The 18,102-nt window shown below is 35.4% G+C and overlaps 1 long non-coding RNA gene and 2 other non-coding genes across 4 annotated transcripts; 1 reads left to right on the forward strand and 2 right to left on the reverse strand.

Moving 5' to 3' along the window:
- Window positions 1-8,361: 8,361 nt before the first annotated feature.
- Window positions 8,362-11,089, forward strand: LOC110882877. 2 transcript variants are annotated; one of them, XR_002560268.2, is made up of 4 exons: window positions 8,362-8,511; window positions 9,242-9,317; window positions 10,535-10,615; window positions 10,695-11,089. It is a non-coding gene; the product is annotated as an uncharacterized LOC110882877 (long non-coding RNA). The 2 variants fall into 2 exon arrangements; XR_004869751.1 differs by having other exon boundaries at window positions 8,373-8,511; window positions 9,237-9,317.
- Window positions 11,090-15,753: 4,664 nt separating this feature from the next.
- On the reverse strand, window positions 15,754-15,907 carry LOC118483636. The gene has a single exon (XR_004870923.1). It is a non-coding gene; the product is annotated as a small nucleolar RNA snoR2/U65 (small nucleolar RNA).
- A 198-nt stretch (window positions 15,908-16,105) lies between these two features.
- On the reverse strand, window positions 16,106-16,174 carry LOC118483637. The gene has a single exon (XR_004870924.1). It is a non-coding gene; the product is annotated as a small nucleolar RNA U49 (small nucleolar RNA).
- Window positions 16,175-18,102: the final 1,928 nt, after the last annotated feature.

The raw sequence follows: 18,102 nt of genomic DNA on the forward strand, positions 1-18,102 counted from the left end.
ATGATGTATGATTACATGTTCGATTACATGGTTAGGGTTGCATGTATGATGAACAGTGATGTTTTATATGTATGTAAATCGGATGTCATGCAAGTAATCGGCTGATTATATGTTTTGTTCCAATAATGTTAAAGATGATTGTTAACCGAAGGCATGATAATCGACTGTGATGTGCTACTGTTTGTATGATTGGTATATTGTTATGATTGGGGTGTATGTTAGTAATCACAACCTTGAATCGGTTAGGGTTCATATGAATTTCATGATAAAAACCTTGTTTTGATCGATAGCTGCATAACTGTTGATTGATTGATTGTGTGCAAATATGGAAATGTATAGGGATGTGTTGGGGCCTCGAAGCCCAAGTCCAGTCGCACAAGATCAACTGGATCGCACAAGATGGTTTCTCATTTATTAATTTGGGCCGTGTAAATGTATAGGGATGTGTTGGGGCCTTCTAGTTAATGGGCCGGGTACTATTGGGTTTCAAAGGGGTGACTCGCACAAGGTTGTTGAACTTGTGCGAGCCCAATCTTCTGATCACACAAGTTGGGTACGTTATGACTGTTAATATGATCCTTGTGTTTTCCATGCTCGCTTTGTGATATGACTTGTTAGCTTACGTGTAAACTTGCGTGCTTTACTTGAAACCAAAACCTGACTTGTATGGTAACCATGTTAGGACGTGGTTGACCACTTATAACTCAAGTGACCTTTTCATGTATCTGCCGAGCAAACCAAGGTGAGTTCACACTCTTACCAAGGCATGGGATTCCCGGCGGGTAGGGAATGGGATTTGAAGGAACGGGATTGAACAATTACTTGTACTTACACTGTTACTAGACTATCTACCATTGTCCTCGGATGCGAAGGACCCAAACGTAAAACCTACGTATACTTGTACTTATCACTGTCCTCGGGTTGCGAAGGACACTTACGTAAAACCTATGTAAACTAATACTCACTACTGCCTCGGGTTGTGAAGAGCACTTACGTAAAACCTACGTAAACCCCCGCGTACCACTGTCCTCGAGTTAAGAAGGACACTTACGTAAAACCTACGTAAATCTTGTACGTACTACTGTTCTTGGGTTAAGAAGAACACTTATGGTTGCCCCTAGTCTAGTACATATACACATGGGAAGCCCCCACTAAATGAACATACAAATGACATAGTTAATGACGCATGATGATGCAACAAACTTACTATTACGAACTTGCTTACTGTGAACTCGCTCAACTAGTTGTTGACTCTCTGTTACATGCCTTGCAGGACAATAGGTACTCATGGAGCTTGCACGGGAGGCGCGATCGTTGTGGGAACATGGACTGTTGAGTTCCATGTTAAACATTTACACTTCATGAACTTATACTCATGTTTGGGTTTTCACAATTATGCTTCCGCTATACTTAACTATGTTTGGTTTTGACCACCTTTTATATTGATGGGTTGAATTTTATTTAATACTTGCAATGTTCAATATGATTGGTGGCTTGATCCTGGTCATGTCACGCCCCTATGCAGTGATACTCCGTGTGTGGATTTTGGGGGTGTGATAGGTTGAACGTGGGCCCACATTTCTTTTGCAATGTCTGCATTTCATGGTCGATTTTTGGAGTTTTGGATCAGGATTTTCATCATATCTTTGATCTCTCCAATAAATGTTTCCAAATATGTGACCTTCTCCATCAATTCTTGGTTTAATCCATCACCTGTTAATAGGATCATCTGAATTCCCACCAGAGGTGGTTAAACTTGGTTTTATACTAAAAGTGTCCCATGTTCTTGGTACTGGGGACTTCCAACTGGTGTAGCGACTATTGTCTCAACAGTTGTTTCCTTCAAAGGGGTCTTAGAGATGTAACCACTGTCCAACTGTGAGACTGTTATCTCTACAGTTGTAGTAGCTGCCCCACTTGAAATACCAACCTGTATCTCTTTGGATACAAAAGGTGTTGCCTCCTCTACTTGTGGAATAACAATGATCTCTGAACTTACCCTAGTTACTTGTGGGAGTGAACTATCTGTGATTTGTTGTTGAGAGGAACTAGCTGTATGCAAGTCAGATGCATCAATTACATCAAGCAATTTTTGTAATGTTGATGGGAATGTTGAAACGGGTGGTGGTGTAGAAAGAGAAGCAGCCCTGGGTGAAAGGCTTGAGTAGAGATAATAAAGTGATATATATCCCCTTTGGCACGTGTTCCCTGTGCTTACAACACTTTCTTTTTGTGATGAAAAGTGAAGAGTTTGGCTTGGTGGAGATGTTTGCATCTGTTGTGAGGAAGTAACAACAGATGTTAGCTGCATTTGTGTTACAACAGGTATCTCTGGCATCTCACCCTCTAGAGACCCTTTCTTTTTGGGTTTTCTTTTGGATTTGGGGATGGGAATGGAAATGGTTTGTATGGAAGAGTCTGGTGTGGGTTCCACAGTGTTGGGTTGTGCAATGTGGCCACCAGGCTCAACAAATGTTGTAACATCTGTTGCTTGGTTTTCCAAAACGTTTTCATTTACCACATTTTCCTAGCATTTGGCCATCATGCGAGTAAAAGTTTCGTTTGAAAGATTGTTACTTTTAATTGCTTCATCCTATTCAAAGTTTTATTTCCTTAAAACATTTTGAAGATAGAAGCTTAACAACTGGGGATAGATGATAAAAGGATTTCCAGTTCCTCTCTTGATTGCCCTTAGATTTGCTACCAAGTCCAGAAACAGTATCTGGGATAGCTTATGGTTTGAATGTCTCAAAATAGCATATCCCAAGTACTGAGTATTGAGGGGTATTTCATTAAAAACAGTGGTTTTAGGAGATAGGCAAACCAAGAGAGTATGGAAAAATAATTTCATTTCAGGTGGGAACTTTGGTTTAAAAAGTGTTGCTCCCACCGTCTGACCTTTGTAGCCCCTTTCTATGAACTCAGCATGTAAGTCATTTTTGGGGTAAGATTCCACACCTGTAATATCCTCTAATCAAAACATGGTGGAGATGGTTTCTGCAGTGATTTCCACATGTTCTTTATTAACAGTGGAGGTAATGAGAAATGGCCTTTTGTTTTGCAAAGAAAGCTTTTCATTTGCCCAAAATTCTCTGAGTGTGGAAAGATAGATGGGTGCGTCTGCGGTGAGGATGTAGAGATATTTGGAGGAATTTATGTGTCGATGATGTGGTGAAAATCCGTATTCTTGCTGTGTTTTACAAGATACGGTAAGTAGTTGGGGGTGTTTTCATATTGAGGGCCATGATGAACTGTTTGTTCAAATCTTTTGAAAACCTTTATGTAGATGATCTTTTAATTGAAAGCAGAGTTTGATGGAAGCAAATTCATAGTTTTTCCCTTTTGAAATGCTTTTGAATTTTTCAATAAGGGTTGGTAGAAGTAAACTCTATTTCTCATGGGTTTTTATAGGGTTAATGGAATAGGGATGTCAGTGTAGACAACGGTTACCCTTTTTATCCACGTGGTCAGTTGCTATTTGTTGTAGCAAACCTCTATTCAGAAGGTGGGTCCTACAGAGGAAACCTTTTGAAAAAAGATATCAAATATTTGTTTTTCAAAATATCTGATTGAAACCTCTGTTGTGCTCAACAGACCTTTGAACAACAAGATCAGTGTTTTGAAACATCTGTTTGACTTTTGGTCAACAGGGTTTTGAGTGAAAACAATGGTGAATTTTGATGGAATAACGGCTTTGAAGTCAAACAGTTGTTTTGAAAAACAGTGGTTCTTTTGCCTCAACCAGTGGTTGTCACACTTAAACAGTCTTTTGAACCAATGAAACAGAGGTTTTACTCATTTGAACAGAGTTTTGATTTTGTTGATTTTATCAATCTTTCCTTGATTTTAAAACACTAATTTTTGATTTTATGAAATTAAGAACAATATTTTAATGGTGTTCCAAACCCTTTTTGTGAGATTTCAAAATGATTTTCTTTCTTTTATTTGGATAGATACCAATGCAAGAGTAACCTATGTCTGCAATTTTAAATTGCCAACAGTGGTACCCTGCAAATGATAGTTAATGGGTCAATCTTGCAGATGATCCAAAGCTTTTTCTGCTTTGGATTTGGTGTTATCAACTACTACATTGGTTCCTTGTGATTGGTCAGAGGCCATGAGAAGTTTTTGCACCATCTCATACATTTGTTTTTGACCTTCTGCAAGTGCCTGCACACTTGGATCAACTGGAGTTGACCATTCCCAATAAGATGTTGATACCCATGTGGATGCAGGTTTGCCCTTGGCTTTTGAGGTTGTGGGGCAGGTTCTACATACCTGTAAGGTACTGTGTTACATGGTGGTTGTCCATAGTCTCTAGGTAGTGGGCTTTGTGGTACAACAAAGGTTTGACCTGGCCTCTATGCAGGATAATGATTCACATTTTGTGGGTGAACAGAGTGATTTGACTCAACTCTTTTGGGAAGAGATTGGGAATTCCTGTTACCAGGCCTATCTTCCCTTTTGAAGTTCATTTTCTTTCTTGACGTATTTAGATTTACATCAAAAGGTATACGAAAAGAACGTTGTTGGGTGAAATAGTTGAGTTTTCCATAAATGGTGCACCCAGGGGTAGAGATACACTGACACTGTTTGTTCTATTAAATAAAATTTATTGTATTCACTCGTCCATAATCATCTATCGTTCATATCTTCTTTCATCATCTTTTAATCGCAACATACATGATATAATGGACAGTTCGATGCAATAGGCAGATACATGTTACGTTATGGTGTTTTATGGACAACTGAATTATGATGAAAGGATCGAGTTCGTAATAATTACTCAATGGAACAAGATGATACAGTTATGGTGTTTTACACCTTCAATTCCAGTAGATCTTTTTCGTATGGTGTTTTAAACTGCATTCATGGTGTTTTACACATGTATTTCAGTAGTTGTGCTTCGTATGGTGTTTTACACCTGCATTCATGGTGTTTTACACCTGCATTCCAGTAGGTGTTCTTCGTATAGTGTTTTACATCCGCATTTACACCTGTATTCATGGTGTTTTACACCTTCATTCCAATAGGTGTTCTTCGTATGATGTTTTACACCTGCATTTACACCTCCATTCATGGTGTTTTACATATGCATTCCAGTAGATGTTCTTTGTATGGTGTTTTAAACCTGTATTCCAGTAGATGTTCTTTGTATAGTGTTTTAAACCTGTATTCCAGTAGGTTTCATATCATGTTATACGTATTTTTTTCTCTATATAAGTATAACAATATGATACTCATATTAAAGATAAAAAAAACTCGCTATTATGGTGTAATTTATATTTTTAAAAAAGGTTATGTTTAAAAAGTTATTGACATTAAAAAAAGTTGGATGTAACTTGCATGTACGGCTGTTCATTTTTATCCAAAACCCGAAACCCAGCCCGAATTCAAAGCCACCCGAATTAGCGAATATCCGAAAAAACCCAAACCCGAGAAACCCTAACCCGACCAACCAGAACTTTACATGGTTCGGTTATCGGGTCACTTTTTCCCTACCAAAAACCCGAACAACCCGACCTGAAAAATGCGAAACACGAAACCCGAAAAAAAACATGAACATTTATTGTTTTTTTCTTATAAAAGTGTTTTGGTTTGGAGTCTTTAATATATGAAACATTAAGTTTTGGGACTTTTAAATATTACAATAGCATATTGTCAAATAATGTTTGAACTTTGATGATATTTTTAAAATAGCAATATGAACTTTGATGATATCTTATAAAAAAAACATAAATTTTTCATTTTTCATCTAAACCTGAAAACCGAACAACCCGACCCGAACTCGAATAACCCAAAACCGACTAACCCGAACTTTAAATGGGTCGGTTATTGGGTCAATTTTTCCTAGACAAAAAGACGAACAACCCGACTCGGAAACCCGAAGAAAAAACCCGATGAACACCCCTACTTGCATGTGCATTGAGCTTGATGACAGTTTCTTTATTTTAACAACACAACTTAAAAAGAGTATTACCCTTAATCTAGCTAAACTAGTAAAAAAATAAATAAATAAAACATAATTTACATTTTACATCCTTTTTTATCTCAACCATTAACTATAAGATCTAAGAGCTTAAAACATTTCTTACACTTCTCACAAAACCTGTAGGATCGTTAAACGACCAAACGAGTCGATCAGAAGAGGTCTCAGATAGAATCAGAGGCGGAATTCATTGATTCTGTCTTTGTTTAGCTTGAACTCACTATTAACTGCCTCGTTTATTAATCTGGAAGCAATTTATAGCACGTAGACACTTCGACAGAGCTTCGCCATCGGAAACATGAACAGTTGCAACTGATTTCGCTCGAGTAGGTATTTATAGGCATGTGATTCCGCTTGAACATGCTCAAGCGGAATCACATTCAAGCGGAATCACCACAAAGTTCTAAATCTCATGATTTCGCTTGAAGTGAAACTCTTGATTTCGCTTGAAATGACTATATGTCATTTCAAGCGGAATCACCTGTAAATTCCATTTCCTCGTTTTTCGTGTCCTATACAAACAGTTCTAATCTAAGACTCGAACGAAGATGAAGTCGACAGACAACTGCACCAACAGACCCCCCTGAATGTTGACGGAATCTTCAGTGAGAGCCTTCAACATGACGACTCTTCAATCTTGATCGGTCTTCTTTCTTTCTTAGCATGAACCACGATCTTCTCTTTGGCTCTAACCTCGTCAGACTCCCCCTTTCATCATGCTGGGATCGCTGTCTGGAATTATCTATCACCTTGAGATCAATCCCTGGCTTTTTCTCTGATAAAGCTCTCCACAGGTTCTGAATTGCATCCTGGCTTTCCGTAGCAACAGGTTCAGAAACCTTTCTTTTACCTATACACATCTCAACCACTCATAAACAAATTTTCTCATTTGAAATCTTTTCAAAAATTTGAAACATTCTAAATTCTGATTCAAATTAATGAATCATCTAAACATTTCAAAATTTTCAACACAAACACTCTTTTCCAAAACCATCAGTTTGTCATGTTTAGCCTTTGAATTTTGAAAATCAGCTCATCATCATCAGATGTCGAAAACCTTTTTGAATTTTCCAAAATATGTAAACTGAACAGAAATTTAAATGCAGAAATGAAATATGTACAAACATTATTTTTTGTGAGATTGTGAAAGAGGATCATATCAGTTTTTGAGACACATCACAAGCATCGTTAAGCTTTCAATCGTTTTCAGTTCTAAGCGATTCACATAGATTGACGATATTGTTGTCCACTTAAACTCAATCTAAAAACTTTCGAAATGCTTACCGATACGTTAGGTATATTAATTTTGCACTAAATTCGTATGGACCCCATGATCTCAGCATATCCCCTCATCATGTAATACACTAACTCAAGTAATGCCTTTAAACTTTGATCAACTGTGATTTGTGCGAAAACAACGCAGAATGTTTAAACATTAACAATCAGGTTGATACTTCCGTATACGCAGAGAAAGTCCAATGTTTAAATAAAATAAAGAAACTAAAAACAAGTTGAAATTGTTTAGGCTTTAACCACCAGTTCGATACTCACGTATACACAGAGGTGATCCAAAGCTTAAACGAAACACCAAAGAAAATAAAGCTGAACGTTTAGGCAATGACATCCAGGTTGATACTCAGGTATACGCAGAGGATGTCCAATGCTTAAACAAAATAAAGAAATAAAACAAGTTTAAGTCTTTGCAAAAGAAATACACAATCACAGTGTCATTTTCAGCAAAGTTGTGAAAGCTCACAAACTTAACCAGTTTTTATGCTTTTTGGCATTCAGCGATTACTGAGCAGGCACACAATCAAGAAGGACAAAACTAAGTACTATGCTTTCAATCATGTTTCCCACTAGAACTAGGCTTTTTCTTTATGTTTGTAACATTATCGCAAATCTACTAGTCTAGCTGAGCCTATCGTCACATCCTTAGTGAGATTGTTTATCACCTTTGGCATTACATTTCTTTAGCATGCTGTGATAGTCCACTGGTTTACTATCATTTCCTCTTGTATAAAAAAAAAAACTCATTTTTCATTTTATCATGTTTTTGGCTTTTTCAAAATTTTCTAAGGTTTTTGGATTTTCTAAAATTTTTTACTCCCCCTAAAATTCAAACACATTTAAAGAAATTTGAAAACAAACTGTACAGGAACATGACAACATGATGTGAATCGCCTCAATTCTCCATCCACTTGACATAAACATGTAACACCCCAAATTCCATGAGAATTTTAATTTAAGCTAGTTATGAACAAGTAAGGATAGTCTTGGTCTTAATAATATACATATTATTCTTGAGGGGCCAAATGTGTAAAGTGGCAAAACTTAAAACATTAAAAGAATGAAAAATTAAAAACACACATAGAGTGTGCGTGTGTATATACGATCGATCAGGGGCAGAGGGTGAGGTGAAACCCTAGTTTCACCAAAATCCATCAAATTGAAGGGGGATTGAAGGGCTAAACTAATGCATGAACCAAGATTGTCGATCACTTTAGTGTTTCTACCATCATGTAAGTCGAATTTTGGTATTCTAATAATGTTTGATCAAGTGGGTTTTGTGTAATATGTGATTATAGGGTAAGATTAAGCATGGATGTTAGTGATAATGAATGGGTAGATGCCAAAGTATGTTAAATTTTGATTATGATGAAGATTTGGGGAAAACCCATTTGCTATAGGTAGGGTGGTGACATGGGTATACTACCCATGTCAAATCTTATGCAAAAATTGAATGTGTATTGATTTATGTGATTGGTTATTGTTAGTTAGAATTAGTATGGTGCGAAGTTATGCGATTTCTTTTTAGGTGTTAATGACAAGTGAGCACAAAAATTAGGAAGATGAACATGAAAATATATTGTACATTATGCTTTAATGCGAAACCCGCCAAGTGTTCGATGAAATGCTCAAGAGAACAAGTTTGTGGGTTACTAGTAAGGATGATGTCGGGTTCAAGATTAGGGTTAAAATAGCTAATTTTTAATGATGATTGTTAATCGTGAATTATGAGTTGACTAGTACGGAAGAAATCGTTTGTGTTGTGTGCATATATGATCTTGTGGTTGTATATGTGTTTTATTATGTGAGTAGGGAATGAAAAGATATGATTCTAGTTAATACTTTGCGTTGATGGAAATTAACGAGTAAAGTTAAAATAGATTACGAATGTGAAAATGAATGCAATGTTAGAATGTGTGTTTATTCTAATGAAGTAGTAATATTGATGGTATGAAAGTTTAGGATCATGTTTAAAGGGGAAAGCATGGAAGGCAAACGGAAAAGGGATGAGGAAGCATGTATGAAACGGACACTCGAGGTAAGTGATTCCGTAATCACTTCTTAGTTTGTTTAAGTAATGTAGCGTTTTAATTAATTAAACATGATGTTTAATGTCAAATATGGATTTAGTTGGATGAAATTGGTGAATTTTTCTAAGTAGACCAAACGGGTCAAAATGAGGTCTTATGATTATATCGAAAAGTTGTATAAGAAATGGCTACGGTAATATAAACGGTTAATGGGTAGAATTGCACATAAGTACGCAATCCGGGAATCGGAGATGTGGTTTAATAGTCAAAAGATTCAGATGTGAGTTGGTTTAATAGATATACATTTGCGCAAGTGGAGGTTTTAGTAACAAGTTTGATACGTAGATTTAAATGGAATGAATGAATATAATGAATACCAGGTATCGGTTGCGTAAACCTCAAGTACGAAACTCTAGATAATATAAGAGTATCATGGATATAATGTTCATGTATGTTTTGGGTTAAAACAAAGGAGTGGTTTGATGAAAACATAAACGGGTCAAATAATTAGAAAATGATTATTAAGCCGATAGCATGTAAGTTAAGAATTTCCTTAATCCGGATATGGGATTTTAAGTTCATATGATAGAATGTGAATTTACAAGCATGTAGGAAGAAACGTGAGGTTAAACGGACAATCGGGTTAAAAGTTATGCGAGTTTTAGTGGGCATTTTGTATCTGCACCCGGAGTATGGAACGCCGGGTTTGGGAGTATGGAACGCCGGGCAGAAACCCAAACGCCCATGCTTCACTATCAAACGCTGGTTCCATGTTAAAGTGAACGTCGGGGTCTTCCAAACAAGCCTAGATCACTTTCCTTGAGTTCCTTTGATGTGTGTAAAGCTCCATGTGATAGGTTTATGATCCGGAATCATCACGTAACCTTCCACCACTACCCTACATGTAAAAATGCATCAAAGTAACATGTCTCGATACAAATTCGATGCTAAAACATGTAAATATTAACCACTTAGGCGTACCAAAAGCATATGCATCAGATATGTACGTATGTATGTATGTATGTATGTATGTATGTATGTATGTATGTATGTATGTATGTATGTATGTATGTATGTATGTATGTATGTATGTATGTATGTATGTATGTATGTATGTATGTATGTATGTATGTATGTATGTATGTATGTATGTATGTATGTATGTATGTATGTATGTATGTATGTATGTATGTATGTATGTATGTATAAATATGATTGTATGTAGATATGTAGGTGCGTATGATCAGGCGTATGAATATATGAATGCACGAAGTAGGATTTATCGTCTATGAAAAGAATGGGACAGGTATGCATGTATACATGGTTTCAATACATTTGAGTATGGACATTACTAATGATGTGCTTGAGATTGAAATGTAATGCAGGAATGAGAACGTCAGACTCTTGTAGAATTGAAGCCGAACCTTGAAGCCGAACTCGGAACAAAGGAATCCGAGAGGATAGTCGAATGAATCAAAGTTTATGTTGTCGAATGTTATATGATTTTTAATTTGTATCAGATTATTGTTGTATGACGTTGTCAATGACTAATGGTTAAGTTGTATGTGGTGTCCACAGGTACTACACGGATTTCTTCTACCACTATCGAAGATAAGCGGGCATAGATCGAGTCGAATAACAAGGGTTGTACGGAAAGAACGGTTACGTGGTCTTAATTTTGTAACACATTAATTTTAAAATTAAAAAGGGAAGTGAATTTTGTAAGCTTCTTCTTGAATGTGTGTATTGTTATAAGACCGTAAAGAAATTTTTAAAGCTATTTTTTCGCTGCGTTATCTTTAAGTTCTTACACGACGATCTTACAGGGAATTGTTCTTATTACGAACGGGTCATGCCCGAATTTTTCTTAAATAATAGTATGGTAATATTACTTTTCGGACTAAGAAATATGGGCGTTACAAAACAATCAGAACTCCCCCTCACAACAAACTATTTTCCCATTATGATTTCAAAACACTTAAGTTTGTTTTAATCAAAATGGTTTTTCTTGAAAATAAGTTTTGTTGATTTTACCACTTGTAAGAAATGGGGTTACTTCATCACTTTGTTCTCCTCAAACACATGAAAGATTTATCATTTCCGGTTTTAAACCTCAACACCGCTTGTAGAAAATCAAGTACAATTTAATGTCCTTGATTAACCACTTGTCGATCGAAATATCACTGAAGTGAATTTCTCAAGAAATGTGCCGATTCATGTTCCACGCTTACCAAACTGGGAACTCTGGCAAGTCAGGTTTTTTATTTAAACAGATTCACCCAAGCCTGACGGTCCTTGGGTGTTTTTGAATTCTTGTTCAACAATGGTGGAAAATTTACATCATCCATTGTTAAACCAGGATTCTCAACTTTTACCTCAACAAATGGCTCTTATGGCTTTACCACACCAGATTCATCGCCTGAACATGGCTCCGTTGACTTTGACGAGTCAAGATTATTGCCAACAACTGGCTCTTTTGTTTCAGAAGAAACAAATTCATCACCAGGAACTTTTCTTTTCTTCACACTCCATTCTGTCCTCAGATTTGCATCTGATGAATTCGTTTTGCTTGATTTGTCATTCTTTGGAGAGCAAGACGATTTATCAGAACTCTTCTCTGATTTTCTTGTTGTATCCGAGGACAAAATCCTTTCTAGATACTCTCTCACCTTCTTCCTCTTCTTCCTCAGTCTGTCTTTCTGCCCTTGTGAAAGTTTTACTTTCGTTTCTGGAACTTTCTGTTCCTTGGGCTTTTCTTTGACTTTGATTGGTTTCTTTGTCACTTTCTGAGATTCAGCCCTCGATCTCCCCTTTTGATCTCATTGGGCAATCTCTGGCAATGTGACCTTTGATTTGGCAGTTATAGCATCTCCTTGTCTCATAACTCCAACTCTGGCAGTTAACAGCAATGTGTCCTTTTACACCACAAGTGTAACACACTCTGTTATCGTACCATTCACCACTTTCACACCAAATACTCAGATCATAGCATTGTTTGGCTCTGTGGTAATCATCACTCCTCCTGAAAACTGAATTTGGCTTTGAAGCACTGTGGTCAAACCTGCACCACTCATTACCAACTATTTTTGAGTTTTCATTTTTCAATTTTTGTGATTTTTTATTGCGATTGGATGATTGATCTGATGAACTTTTATTTTCTTTTTGAACAATTTTCTTATTTTTCATTTTTTGTTTTGATTCTGCATTCTTTTCCAAAGGCTTCTGCTTTGAACATTCACCTTTTTATGTAGAATGCAAATTAGTTTTCTGAAACTTTTCTTTTAATTTCAAAAACAATTTCTTTTTCTCAATTTTTTCATTTTCATCATCATATTTCTCATCGCAATCTTCAATTTTGACTTTGTCAAAATTTGTGACGTTGTCACTTATTGGAACAGAATTGATCGGTTTTGGACAAGGGTGATTCAAAAACTATGATGAAGTTACAAAACCTTTCAATTTCTTTTCAAGCTCATCAATTTTAGCTCTTGAATTCTCAGCTTCATTTTCAAGCTGAGATATTCTTTCAAGATGAGACTTGATTGATTTTTCATTCTCATTCTTAATGTTTTCAAGAACAGACTTTTCATTTTCCATAACTTTTATCTGTTCTTGAAATTTTGTTTCATTTGCTTTCAGATTTTTATTTTCAAGCTTTATCCAGAAATCTTCATTTTCTGAAGATTTCTTTTTGCTTTCAAAATCCTTTTCTTTCTCTTTCAAAACTTTGTTTTCTAATGTCAAACTGTTCAAATCACTTAACAGTTTAACATTTTCAGATTTCAGCTTCTCACAATTTTCCTGCAACATAAGAATCTGTTTATCATCAGATTGCTTTTCATCTTTCAAATTTTTGATTTCCAATGTCAAACTTTCCGCATCCTTCAAGAGTTTGGCATTATCTGGTTCAGATTTTTCACTGTTTAAGCATTTCTCAGGAATCTGTTTATCATCAGCTTTCGTCTCATCCTTCAAAGCTGAAATCTTTTCAATCTGTTCCTCTCCCACTTGGACACCTTTATTCTTGCTCCTTTTTAATAATGATTTTCCATCTTGATTTTTCTTTTTCACAACATTGTTCTCCATTTGTTCTTCAAGCTTCTTAATGAATTGACAAATTGCCAGTCCATAGTATTCTCCTGATCTTTTTAGACTCAAAAGATATGTATCCCATTCTTTTTGAGGTAAGGCATTGGCTAATTTCTCAACCCATTCATTTGGGCTTTTGGTTATACCTTTCTTAGACATGAACGAACATGATGACTATATCTATCAATAAGACTCCTTGTACTTTCACCTGGACAACTTGAAAACGAGTTAAATTCTTTCATTAATAAAAGTGTTTTACTATCCATATTAAAAAAATTTATATCCATAATTTGGAAACACGTTTATCAAGACAGTCCCTTTCTAACGAAATTACCTACAAGAAAATTTCAAACGGAATCAACACTTTGAAGCGAAATAACTGATTTCGCTTGAAATGTTTCAAGCGAAATACGTTTTCAAACAAGATAATTCAAGCGAAATCACAACTTGAAGCGGAATCAATTGTAATTTCAAGCGAGATAATGTTTTCAAGCGGAATCAAGCAAGTTTTTCAAACGAGATTAGCGATTTCAAGCGGAATCACTGATTTCGCTTGAACCTTCTCAAGCGGAATCACTGATTTCGCTTGAACCTTCTCAAGCGGAATCAGGTGTTTTCAAGCGAAATCACTTATTTCGCTTGAAATGACTTCAATTTTCAAGCGGGAACAGACCTTTTCAAGCGGAATATCTTATTTCGCTTGAAATTTCAAGCGGAATCAAAACGACACGTTCAAGCGGAATAAGGTTTTTAGTCCATTTTTAGCAGATTTAGGCCGAATTTTGATCTGATTCTTTCAAGGCTTTGATAAAACACAATTTCGCTTATATAGTGAAAAATTCAAGCCATTTTATCCGTTAAAACATGTTCAATTTTGAAAAGAAGGTGCAGAAATCAGAATTTTCCAGCGAAAACGAGCTAAATAGTAAGAACTCTTCCTTCTGAGCTCTGATACCACTTGTAGGATCGTTAAACGACCAAACGAGTCGATCAGAAGAGGTCTCAGACAGAATCAGAGGCGGAATTCATTGATTCTGTCTTTGTTTAGCTTGAATTCACTATTAACTGTCTCGTTTATTAATCTGGAAGCAATTTACAGCACGTAGACACTTCGACAGAGCTTCGCCGTTGGAAACATGAACAGTTGCAACTGATTTCGCTCGAGTAGGTATTTATAGGCATGTGATTCCGCTTGAACATGCTCAAGCGGAATCACATTCAAGCAGAATCACCACAAAGTTCTAAATCTCATGATTTCGCTTGAAGTGAAGAAACTCTTGATTTCGCTTGAAATGACTATATGTCATTTCAAGCGGTATCACCTATAAATTCCATTTCCTCGTTTTTCGTGTCCTATACAAACAGTTCTAATTTAAGACTCGAACGAAGATTAAGTCGACAGACAACTATGTCATTTCAAGCGGAATCACCTATAAATTCCATTTCCTCGTTTTTTGTGTCCTATACAAACAGTTCTAATTTACGACTCGAACGGAGATGAAGTCGACAGACAACTGCACCAACAAAACTACCATTTTTTACACTAACTTATGATGAATAGTGATCAGAATATTTAAGTATATACTTTAATTTTTGATATGAAAATTTTAAGTATTATTACATTAAAAAGAATCAACTTTTTTTACGCATTAGGAGTTGTACCCCAAGCTTGGGGAGTTCTTCAAAATTTGATTTTTCACTTATAACCCAAACATTTCATATTTTGTATTTTAACCCTTTTAATTTTTTTACTTTTAACTCAAAGTTTCCATTTTTCATAATTTAAAAGAACACTTTATTATTTACAACTTTGTTCCCCTATACTTTTTATCTTTCGCAAGTTTTTCATTTTACGTTTCGTTCTAAATTTTGCAAGTTAACATATCGTAGCTTATATGTGAGGTTCAATGTTTTTTGCTCTATTTTTTCATATGGTTCAACGATTTTAGTCTGTTTTTTCATTCAGTGTAACTTTTATCATTTTATCTTTTTTATTAACTTATAATTTACAATATACCAACAATAAATGTAATCTTACATTACAACATAAATTCTACACAAGTAGTACAACCGTATATAATACAATACTTCCTCACATAAGTTGATCCAAACCATCTCTTTAAACAAAGAAACACGGTTATTAAAGATCAAGCACCCAATTTATATAAACGCAAGCCCAAACAACCGTGATTTCTCTGTTTAAAAAAATGATACGAATCAAATAATCTGAATCACCAACTCAATAAAACAAAATTAAATGCCTCAGATAGTCGATCTATCATCAAAATATTATCAGTCGGTAATTCCAACTATTTAAAACATAATTCCTCACCGGCAAAAAAAAGATATTCAAAGTTATGTAATCGCAATAAACGGCTCTGTGAATGAACGAACAATCGTTCACAGGTTCCTATAACATGCGAAACACACAAAAGTTTATTATCGGTTCAATCATAGCATCATCGGTCGGTCAATGCACTTTTGGCTACCGTTGACGTGGCATCGAACCTAACAGAAAACATATCTTAATTTAACTAAAAAACATTTTGTTCTAAAGTGAAACAGAAGAAACCTCAGGAGACCCGTTACAAATCACACACACAGCGGAACAGGATGAAGCACGATCCCGACCAAAAACCGAAGCTTTGTTAATCGTGTTAATGATTTTGAAGAGCCGGTTAAATGGTGGATGGGAAGAGTGTTAGCCGGATCCGCTGCTGTTTAATGTGTCATACGGCACTTCCTATCTTTATTGGGGATTTCTTCCTCATAGGATTCTTCTGCTTTAAAAGATTAAATAAAAACGAAAATAATTTGATACAGTAGAAACACGATGAGTTTGAAGAAGATTGTGATGAGTTGTTTGCCAAGAGTAGATTATATAGAGATCAGATGTAAACCCTAGGAGATGAAGAAGAACACGGCCCATTAAAGGCCGACTCAAAGCCCGTTTACGGTGACTTGCTTCTTCGGCCTTGGTTAGGAAAAGATTAAAGGAGGATATGAAAAGCGGATTTGACAAAAAGTCAAAAAGGAAAACTATATTGACCCATAAAAATTGAGGCCCAGTATCTCTTAGGTGCAGGGCCAGCTTCAATACCAATCATTAATCTGTGAGTTATAGGTACACAAGCAAACGAAGTTTGTGAGAGGAAAACCACTCTTAATTGGACAGTAGGATTTTTTTTAATACTATTTCATTTTATAATTACTTATTAACATATTTTGTTTTTATAACGATTAGAATACAATTTTTTTTATAAAATTCCGAGTATGTCCTTGCTACGTGTGTGTATATATATATATCTACGTCTTGATATAAGTGTTACTCAAAACCGAATTGTAAATGATAATGTACAAGTAATCGAAACACAGAAAATAAACTAAATTTTACTGTTCAATTAACACTAGTTTTCCTCTCACAAACTTCATTCGCTAATTGTTATTATATAAAACACATATTAAAATAAGTACGATGCAATGCAACAATATGGTAAACGACGTCACTTTATATAATAAATACTAAATCGTGAGGTAGCTTTGATAATAATTACTTTTCAACATATTATATTTTTTCTTTTATAACTTTTGAAATATGATTATTTTTAAATTATCGAGTATGCTGTTGCTACGGGCTTGTTTTTATGTATATCAAAAGTTTTACTCAAAACTGAGTTGCAAATGACAATGTACAAGTGATCGTAGCACAAATCAATACGGTATCAAAGCTGCCTCACGATTTAGGTTTTGTTAAATAAAGTGACATCAGCTACCCTACCCTTGCAATGTGTTTAATTGAATCTATGTTTTATTAAAGATTTTCGTTTTTGTGTTTTATTGTGATGAACCGAATCGGTACCGGCCGGTGTCATGACGAACCGATTTCGATAAAATAACATCGGTACCAGTATCACGATTATCCAAACCGATACATGTATATGTTTTTATTATCGATTGATGTAAAATACTTGTCGCTGTCCTATTAGAGATATTTCCTTTGGTTGTCATTCTGAGTGAATGTATCGTACTAGTACTATGATCGAATGTCCGCCACAATATGCAAGGAATTCAACAAGTTTAAATATTTTAAACACGTTTAATACAAAATTGAAGAATTGAAATATCATTAAAGCATTTTTATATAGTGCATCTAAGATAAGGAGTTAAGGACATCTATTGATTCAATGAATTCAATGAAAGATATAACAACAGTTAAAAAAACCGTAACATATATTATATTTAAATCAATAGATGTAATAATCCTAATTTACATACTATGAATTTACATACGATGAATTAGCAACATTATTGTGCATATTTAGGTGTAAGTTGGGTTCTGTAGTTTGTTTGTGCTTTATTGGGTTGTAACGTTTGTTTGTGGGCTTGTACCCTTACTTGGGTATTTAAACCGTGTTTGCTTGTGGGTTTGCTTCATTTGGCAGCAACCCACTTTCTCTCTTATTGTGTGCATCTTCCATCGCCATTGTAACGCCGCGCCTAATGACCCATCTTTCCGTCAAATTCCGGTAATACAACTTATCGGTGTTGTATTTATGTCGTGTTTCGTTGCTTTCGTTGGAGCTAAGTGACGATCTTTGTTGGTATGTTTACGATTCCGACCAGAATCGTTATTTTGTTTTTTTTTTTTTTTTGCTCTGATGTTACTGTTTTGGGGCTTTGATGTTCTTACATGTTATTTTTTCT

Source organism: Helianthus annuus, chromosome 10 (assembly GCF_002127325.2).
Source record: "Helianthus annuus cultivar XRQ/B chromosome 10, HanXRQr2.0-SUNRISE, whole genome shotgun sequence".
Lineage (NCBI taxonomy): Eukaryota > Viridiplantae > Streptophyta > Magnoliopsida > Asterales > Asteraceae > Helianthus > Helianthus annuus.